The following is a 9,096-nucleotide window of genomic DNA, read 5'->3' as shown; positions in this document are numbered from 1 at the left end:
GACACGTCAAGGAGAAAGGCTTGGAGCATCCACCCCTCACAGCTTCTAAAAGCTACCAGCCCTGCTAAGCCCTCAATCTCTCCGCTCCAACTGGAAGACAGTGATGAATATTTTAGCAGTGAATATTGTAACAGTCCCTAGATCTTGCACAACTGACTCCACAACAGAAGCAAAACTTAGCACGTAGACAGCACCACCTGCCAAAAACTGAAACAAAGACCTAATCCATCAAAGTCCACAGTTCTGGGAAAGTCAGGAAAGTCTCTAAATGGACTAGCCTTACTCTTCTGTTCCTGTAGCTCTGCTTCTGGCTAATTTCTTGTTAAATGAAGTGTGCCAACCCAGCATATGGTTTTTGTGCTTAAAAACTCACCCTGCGACAACAAGCTCAGGGCTACCCTGGGATCCTGAACACTACTTAACCAAGACTTCCTGTTGGCTTAAACCCACGTCCAAGTGGTCTTCTCTCGTGGATCCCCCCACAGCAACGTCTGTTATTTATACTGTGCAAATTGTGACCAAGAAAACCAACACACATACACATCTGCCATCTCTTGTCAGTATTTCCAAATGGCTCTGAAATAATTAGCATAAAATTGGCTTATTTCTCTTTCTCTTCCTCTTCCTCCTCTTGAGGCAGAATTTCTCTGTATAACCACCCTGACTGTCCTGGAACTCACTCTGTAGACCAGGCTAGCCTTGAACTCACAGAAATCTACCTACCTCTGCCTCCCCAGTCAGGGATTAAAGGCAGCTTTGGCTTTTCAACTAAAGAAAAAGGTGCAGCCAATTCAGGTGAATCTTTGAAGTGATGTCACAGTCAATAAGAAATGCTTCTCAGGATGGGTTCATGGAGAAGATAAGAAACCCATTTGTGAGCATTCTTTCACATTTATCTCTATCTGGAAAACAAAGGTTAGGCATCTTCTATAGAAGAAGAAAGTACTTTTGTGGCAAAGACCATTGTATTTCCACACGCAGTGCTACAAGAACCACTCCCCCCCCCCCAAATCAATGTGTCAGAGGAATTTCTAAGAAGTCTCTGGAGGCACAATTTTGCCTTCTAGTCTAGCAGGCAATGTAGAGATTATGTCCTCATTTCCCTTTGCTGAGAGCAGCCAGATATCTTTTCCTGTTGCCCCGCTCTTACAAAAACCTCTCCCATGCATGTGCAGCACATGCAGGAAGCAGCATGTGTGTGGATCCTGTCTCCTCACTTGCACACAGGTTAGCAGAGAAGAGGAATTCGGGCTTGCCGTAGAATGCATGGCAGAGTCCATGAGAGCGACATCAGGCAGAGAGTTTACACTTGTAAACTCCCCAAATGTACTGTGTGATTGGATAGAACTTCAGGTTTTCTTTTTTGTTTGTTTTTAATCAGAGGCTTCCCAAATTATGAACGTTGAGAACTACATGGTAAGACATGAGCTGATGTAGAAACCACACATGGGTACTGCTTACTGGTTTGTTCCTCATAGCCTGCTCAGCTTGCTTTCTTATGGAACTCAGGACTGCCCAGGGATGGCACCACTCACGATGGGCTAGACCCTCCCCCACCAGTCAATCTTTAATAGGTGGCATTACAGGAGCAGAACATAAGCATAACAAGTTAGTCATGATGACCTCCTGAAACAAAGACATGGTTGCAAGGTGCGCATAACAAGGTAGTCATGACATCAGGTAGTCACAGCAAGGTAGTCATGACACCAGGTAACCACAGCAAGGTAGTCATAAGTGATCAAAATAGTCTTTTGAAGCAGGTAAGGTTGAAAGATTACTGCACTTTTTGAAACAAAGGCATGGTGCTTGTTTCCTGGAACAGGGTGTACAGAACCATTTTTAGTCCAATCCTTGAGAAACAGAGGCTTCATCATAAACAGGAATTAACCTGTTTATGTCTTTACTCTAAGATGGCTTTCAGGCTTAAGGTGGAGGCAGGCTGGTTCATCAGGGACCTCAATAGAGGAAATGCTTCCATCAAATTGGCTTGTAGGCAAGTCTGTGAGGCATTATCTTGAATAGTGATTGTGTTGGCCAGTTTTTAATGTCAGTCTGGCATAGGCTAGAGTCATATTGGAAGACAGAACCTCAGCTGAGAGAATGCCCCACCAGACTGACCTGTGGTGCATTTTCTTGATTGGTGATGGATGTGGGAGGATCCAGCTCCCTGTGAGTGGTGTCATCCCCTGGTGGTCCTAGATAGTGTAAGACAGCAGACTGGGCAAGGCAGTAGCCAGCCTTCCCAAGTTGCTTTTGGTCATGGAGTTTTATCACAGTAACGGAAACTCTTAGAACTGATGTGGGAGCCCCTACAGGTGGACCTGGGTTCTATAAGAAAGCAAACCGAGAAAGCCATGGAAAATGAGCCAGTAGCAGCCATGCCCCTGCTTCAGTTCCTGCCTCCAGGCTCCTGCCTTGACTACCCTCCATGACAGACTGCAACCTGAAAGCCCATAAGCCCTTCCCTCGCCAGGTGCTTCCGGTCACTGTGCTGATCACAGCCATGGAACTCTAACTAGGACAGGAGTCCTATTCCGAGGATTACAGATTCCCTACCTCCTTTCCGGTGAAAACAGTGGAAGGTGAGTCAAAATGAAAGGCCAGTAGTTGTCTTTACAAGAATACATCATAGTTTATTTAACCAATTCCCTATTGATGGACAATGTGATTTTATCTTTACAGTTTCTTTATTCTCGATATTGTTTTTAGATTTATTTTATTATGTTCTGTGTACTAGTGTTTGCCAGCATGCTTGTCTATGCTCCATGTGCATGCAGTACCCTCAGAGGCCAGAAGGAGGCATCAGATCCCCTGAGAATGGATTTACAGATGGCTGGGAGCTGGGATTCCATCCTTTGGAAGAGCAATAAATCCTCCTAACCACTGATCCATCTTCCTTGATTTTAATAGAAATTTCTTTCTATGGCATTGAAGGTGATGAAATGCTTTCTTGTTTGGTTGGCTAATGGCTAAATGTTGTCCCTGGTCAATGCTTGTTTTTTTTTTTTTAACAGTATACCAGGCTGTTTTGTTTTAACAGTATCACCATTGTGGCTGGGGATAATTTAGAGCATTACAGCATGTACTACCATACCCACACTAGGGACCAAACCCAGGGCCTCAGGCAACCCAGACTCTATCAACTCCAACCGAGCTACAGTCTCAGTTCATGATGCCAGATTTCTTCATTCTCCCCATTCTTTTTGTTACTTCAGTGATAGGGAGCAAAGAGTTTGGAGTCTTCAGTTTCAGAGTCACTGAACCGGCTGGTTTTATGTCAACTTGACACAAGCTAGAGTCACTGGAATGGGGGGAGCCTCAATTGAGAAAATGCCTCAATAAGATCAGGCTGTAGGCAGTCAAGCCAGTCTTGAATTTTCTTAATTAGTGATGGAGCAGGGAAGGCTCAGTCCATTGTTGTGTGACCACCCCTGGACTGGTGGTTTGAGTTTGATACAAAGCTGGCTGAGTCAGCCATGAGAAGCGTGACAAGCAGCACCCTCCACGGCCTCTGCATCAGCTCCTGCCTCTAGGTGCCCGCCCTGTTTGAGATTCCTGTCCTGACTTCCCTCAGTGATGAGCAGTGACGTGGAAGCAAAAGCCAAACGAATCCTGACCTCCCCAAGTCGCATTTGGTCATGGAGTCTCATCACAGAAGTAGTAACCCTGACGCAGACAGTCAAAAAAAAAAAAAGCATGTCTTTTACTAGTGCTTTTAGCCAATGTTTACCTGAGAGCTTGTTAGAACGCAGACTTACTTCCACCCCGCATGTGGCCTGAGATTCTAGAGTCTGGAGATGCTCCTCAGAGGCTAAAGGCTGCTGGTGTGAAATTCTGACGTCCAGGGAGCCGGTGTGTGCTTTCTTCGGGAAGGAAGCAGCCACACGACTCACCAAGCTGCTTTGTGCAAATTGTCATTGCTACTGTCTCTGATGAGGACAGCTTGTTAGGACATTTTTTAAAAGCCAAGTTGATGAACTGGTTCACTAACCGACTGAGTCGGCTTGGTGACTTCATCATCCCTGTCTCTGGCTCAAAACTGGGGGGGGGGAAGGGGGGAGTAACTTGCTTAGCTGTTTCAGCATGCCTGTGTCAATTGGTGTCTTAGTTTGGGTTTCTATTGCTGCAACAAAAATGATGTGACCAAAGGGGGGGGGGAAGGTTTATTCAGCTTACATTTCCCTCATCGAAGTTAATCACCAGAGGAAGTCAGGACAGGAACTTAACCTGGGCAGGAACTTGGAGGCAGAAGCTAATGTAGATAGAAGCCATGGATGGGTACTGCTTCCTGACTTGCTCCTCAAGGCTAGCTCAACCTGCTGTCTTATAGAACCCAGGACTGGCCGCCCAAGGATGGCGCCACCCACCATGGGCTGGGCCCTCCCCCACTCATCACTAACGGAGAAAATGCCTTTCAGCCGAATCTCACGGAAGCATTTCCTCAACTGAGGGTCCTTCCTCTCTGATGACTCTAGCTTGTGTCCAGCTGACACAAACCCAGACAGCACAGTCGGTAAGTCAGTGCAGTTTCTCTGAAAGCAGTACAGAAGCCCTGAGCCTTCCCTACGGGTGTTCTCTCTCTCTCTGTCTCTCTCTGTCTCTCTCTCTGTCTCTCTCTCTGTCTCTCTCTCTCTCTCTCTCTCTCTCTGTCTCTCTCTGTCTCTGTCTCTGTCTCTGTCTCTCTGTCTCTCTCTGTCTCTGTCTCTCTCTGTCTCTGTCTCTGTCTCTCTCTCTGTCTCTCTCTCTGTCTCTCTCTGTCTCTGTCTCTCTCTCTCTGTCTCTCTCTGTCTCTGTCTCTCTCTGTCTCTGTCTCTGTCTCTGTCTCTGTCTCTCTCTCTGTCTCTCTCTGTCTCTGTCTCTGTCTCTCTGTCTCTCTCTGTCTCTGTCTCTCTCTGTCTCTCTCTGTCTCTGTCTCTGTCTCTCTCTCTCTCTCTCTCTCTGTCTCTCTCTCTCTCTGTCTCTGTCTCTCTCTGTCTCTCTCTCTCTGTCTCTCTCTCTCTGTCTCTCTCTCTGTCTCTCTCTGTCTCTCTCTCTGTCTCTCTCTGTCTCTCTCTCTCTCTGTCTCTCTCTGTCTCTGTCTCTGTCTCTCTCTCTCTGTCTCTCTCTCTGTCTCTCTCTCTCTGTCTCTCTCTGTCTCTGTCTCTGTCTCTCTCTCTGTCTCTCTCTGTCTCTCTCTCTCTCTCTCTGCCTGTCTTCTGTGTTTCAAAGCTGCTGCTTTAGGGCGGCTTCCTGATCAACTTGTTCCTTGTGAGAGAGAGCAAACAGCAGTGAGTCAGGAGGAATGGAGGGAATTTACCTGAGCAGCACACACCAGTCCGTCTGTGAGAAAGGATCTGAGTGCCAGGAGCTGGGAGAGGGGGAGGGTGCTGCTGGCTTACTGGAGAAATTTTAAATGATTTTTACTTATTTGTTCTTTGATAATTTCATACACGTCTACAATGGCTCTTGGTCACATTGTGGTGTTGCCTTTTTATTTTTATTTATTCATTTATTTTTACGTGTATGGGTGCTTTGCTTGGATGTGTGTCTGCACACCAGGTGCTTACATGCCTGGTGCCCACAGAGTCCAGGAGATACCCTGGGCCTGGAGTTACAGATGGTTATGATGAGCTGTCATGTGGGTCCTGGGAATTGAACCCTTGACCTCTGGAAGAGTAGCCAGTGCTCCTAACCACTAAGCCATCTCTCCAGTCTCTAATACTTTTTTTTAACAAATGAGGACACTGAACCTCAGAGATATTAAATTACCTGAAGGGCAATAACATTCACAGGTGGCTGTGTGTCCCTGTGCACAGCACTGCTCCCTCAGGGATAAAAAAAGTGTGTTGGAAGTTATTTGAATAATTTTCCTGATTCTTTATCATTCCCCAGGAGAGAGAGAGAGAGAGAGAGAGAGAGAGAGAGAGAGAGAGAGAGAGAGAGAGAGAGAGAGAGAGAGGAGGGAGGAAGGGAGGGAGGGAGGAAAAAGAGAGAGAAGGAGGGAGGGAGAGAGAGGAGGGAGGGAGGGAAGAGAGAGAGAAGGAGAGACGGAGGGAGGGAGGGAGGGAGAGAGAGAGAGAGAGCGCATATATATACTTAGGCAGGGACTAGAGTAGCCCATGTGGCGTTTGGAGACCAGTAGCAGAACCCACCTCTGCTCCTGGAGTCTGTATGGACTGCATCACGGTGTAACTTATATTCCGTTATCACAGCTATGCATACTCACGTCTGCACCACCTTCAGGGCAGTGTAACTGCCTGTCCTTCACCCCTTCATTGTCCTCTGGAGAAGGCTAGGTAAACCGCCTTTTCCAGCTGTTCGAGAACACAGGGCAGATGTGATCCCAGCGCCCAGGGTCACAGAATCCAGCCCCTTAAAGAGCTTCTGCTCTTGCTCCGAGGCAGCAGAGGAAGTGCTAACCGGCTTGCCCTTCGTTGATCTGACAGAGCAGGGCCACTGCTTTTCTCTCAACACAGAAGGGACGCCCTCGGTTTCCTGTTTGCAGAGCCAGCTTACCATTTACCTTCACAGACTCACAAGTCAGAACCTGGCAAGCAGACAGGGAACTAAGCACACACAAGAGGTGCTGGCGGTACAAAGTTGAAAACCCGAGTTAAATGCCTAGACGCCAAGAAAGGGCAGGGAGAGAGCTACTCCATAAACTTGTCCTCTGACCCCCCACACACGTGATGCCCCCCACTATGAGCTGTCCTGGCCAAGAGTTCATGCACACACACACCAAACAAACAACAGAAGGAAGGCTGAGGGCCAGAGACGGCTCAGCTGGTCAAGGCGCTGGCTGCATACGCCTGATGACCCAAGTGAATCCCTCCGCCTGATGACCCGAGTGAATCCCTGCGTCTGATGACCGGAGTGAAATCCCTGGAACCCACTTAAGGGAGAGACCTGACTCTATGAAGCCGTCCTCTGATCACCACACCAAAGGTCACCTACCCTTGGCTAAGTGTTGAGTTTGAGGCCAGGCTGGGATACATGAGACCCTACACATCAGCGTTGTTTATGTGAATGGCATTTCTGAGAGTGCGTTTTGTTTTGACACACTGGGGATCGAACTGGGGTCTTGTGCACACGTGCTGTCCCTGAGCACTCTAACGTAGAGACGGTTTTGCTAACTTGCCCAGGCTGGCCTGGAACTCAGTCTGTGGCTGAGACAGGCTTTGGGCATACGACCTGAGATGCTGGGATCACAGGCCCATGTCACCAGGCCGGGCTTGAAGCTCATCCTTGGTCTGTTTCCTTCCTGATGTAATCTGCGCTTCTCAGCTCTGACATCCGCCATGACAGTTTTTTCTCCATGCACTTTCCCTCACTTTGCTCTGAGGCCCCGAACCCAGCACACTGAGTTGCTCGCGAGAAGCTCTTCTAGGATAGACCCTGCAGGAGGGGTTTCAGAAATTAACATGGGGAAGCCAGTATAGTGGGGTTTGTTTTTGTTTTGTTATCGGGCATGGAAACTAGAAACCAAACTCTCTGCATGCTATGCCTGGGCTCTGTGCCTGCTTGTTTTGGCATTTTGAGACGAGCTTGCTGTGTGTTCCAGGCTGGTTTTAAACTCATGCCATAATCCCAGAAGGCTGATTCAGGATTGCTGTGAGTCCAAGGTTAACCTGGGCTACCTAGTGCATTTCAAGGTAATGTGGGCTACAGTTCGAAAGTGGCCAAATAATAAAACAAAAGGTACACTGAGATTCTGTCTCACCCACCAGAAAAGAGAAACTAAGAAGTGTCGGCAAGAATGTGGGAGAAAAGAAACTCTTTCGCTTTGTTGGTGGGGATATAATTAGTCAAACCCCTGTGGAAACCAGAAGGGAGGGTCTAGAAAGATGGCTCAGAGATTAAGACGCTAGCTCTGTTCCAGAAGACTGGGGTTGAAGTATCAGGACTCACACGGAGGTGAACAACTCTGTAACTCATTTCAGGGGAACCGATGCCCTCTTCTGGTTTCCCTGGGTACTGCATGGTGCACAGACATGTAGGCAAAACACCCATACACATAAAAATCTCAAAAATTTAAAAAAATTGGAAATAGAACTGTCATACAATCTATCAGCACCACTCTTGGGCATATACTAGAGTCAGGTCACTACAGAGTCATCCACATCTATCTCACTTCCGCGACAGTTAATGAAAGGAACGAAGCTGGTGTCCATCAATGGATAAAGGAAATGTACACATGCACAAAGGAGCTTTACGGGACAATAAATGCAGTTATGTTCTCTGCAGGACATGCACGGAGCTGGAGATCACATTAAGTGAAATAAGCCAACCTCACAAGCATGTCTTCTGTGTGGAATCCAGGAAAACAAAGGACAGGGAATTAACAGGGAGAAGGGGAGTGGGTAAGATTAATAGGGCTGAATACATCAAGGCTTATTATATGTATGGAAATATTAATATGAAATCTCTGTACAATTTATACTAAAAATGATCTGTATTTTAGCTCAACAAGAGTTCTTATTTGTGTTGGGGGCAGGAAGAGTGTTGAAGGAGCTGCTGTTCCCCCTGGCAGAGATTAAGAACTGGTGACTGCAGATAGATCAGCCACATATGTGATAATGATTATAGAGCTGTTAGTGGCCTTGGACCTAGAAGTCAGTAAGTCTTTTACTTGTACATCTTGGGGAAACTACTGTCAAAACACCCCAAGCTGCCTCCAAGCCCAGGCCTTTCCCCAGTGGTGGGGATGAAACCCTGTGCCTTACAGATATATGCCAATAAGCAAGTGTCCCCAGAACCTTTCCTCAGTTAATTCTACCACTGGTGGTGTTGCATGGCTTGCCTTGAGAGGGTGCCTAGAACGACCACCTGTCTTGCCTTGAGAGGGTATCTAGAAATGGCCATCACATAGTACAGCACGGCAGGGAGCAAAGCTTCAGGCAGGTGATCAAATCCCACTGACGTCTCTTCCTTGTCTTAGCGCTGTGGACATGTTGCTTGCCAGCATTCAGCTACCTCATTCAGAGCTAAGCCTGCTTTGCGTGGTGGCTCTGAGCGCAGTGATGTGTCGACACAGGGCAGTGGCCCAGAGCAATAGCTATGGAGATGGTATCTGTCTGTGGTAGCTCCGAACTGGTGCATGAAATAAACAAACAAGTA

This window comes from Mesocricetus auratus, unplaced genomic scaffold (genome assembly GCF_017639785.1).
Source record: "Mesocricetus auratus isolate SY011 unplaced genomic scaffold, BCM_Maur_2.0 Super-Scaffold_100676, whole genome shotgun sequence".
NCBI classification, from domain to species: Eukaryota; Metazoa; Chordata; class Mammalia; order Rodentia; family Cricetidae; genus Mesocricetus; species Mesocricetus auratus.
Note: the sequence above shows the minus strand (reverse complement) of the source record.